Below are 987 nucleotides of genomic sequence, written 5' to 3' on the forward strand. Positions count from 1 at the left end.
GTCATAGCTTAGCTCATTTTGGGTTTGGATGCTTCACATTTTTTATTTCAACAATTTTCTATGGGTCTCATGCATTTCTACATGTCTTATGAAACAAGGCACTGTCTGCCTTATCTTAGACTATCTGTTTAAGGATTTTGTATAGCAAACATAGTAATGTTCATTGAACATTAGGTGAGGATTAAAAGAAAAATACTGTACGTTTTAAGTGTAGTGTGTGTGTGTGTGTGTGTGTGTGTGTGTGTTATGAACCCATATAGGAAGCTTGCAATGATTTCCCCAGGTCTATTATCAACACCTCTCTTTATAAAGAGAGTTCTTGACAGACAAATGCGTGAAAAAATACAATTATTTTGCTCTTTGTTTTCTCTGCATTGTCATTGACTATGGGCTGTTCACTGACACATTTTTAAAGTAAGCCTGTGAATCACATAGTGGGCTAAAGCAATTTTTTGGTGTGTAATTTGGTTCTGTGCCAATATCAATTTTTCTTTAGACCAGTAACTTTTTGAGGGCAGAGCCTCTGCCTTATTTATCTTTGAATTTCTACCCTTGACTCCATTGGCTCTGGATCATAGCATGTGCTCAGTGAGTGTTTGTTTAAATTAATGGAAAAAAATGTATTAAAAAATAATAAATGGGCATATTTTCAGATGAATTATTGCCAAGAGAGAATTAAGAAAATGGTTTACTTCTGGCAGAATAACGCCTCTCGTTTCAAATATCCAGTAATGTTTTAAAAATGTGGCTTCAATAATCTTCATCTGTTGTTTTTATAATCGTTTAATTTTTCCTCATTATAATGTGTCAACAACAAATAATTATAGCAAAAACTAACTGAGAACTTACCAAGTGCCAGGTATTGCTCTAAGCTGTCTCCATATTACCTCATTTACCCATCAAAAAGCTAATAGAACTATTATTTTTATCTCTATTGTGCAAATGAGGAAACGGGTTATAGGGAGGATAGATAATTTGCCCAAGGGC

The sequence above is a fragment of the Balaenoptera physalus genome (genome assembly GCF_965194825.1).
Source record: "Balaenoptera physalus genome assembly, chromosome: 3".
Lineage (NCBI taxonomy): Eukaryota > Metazoa > Chordata > Mammalia > Artiodactyla > Balaenopteridae > Balaenoptera > Balaenoptera physalus.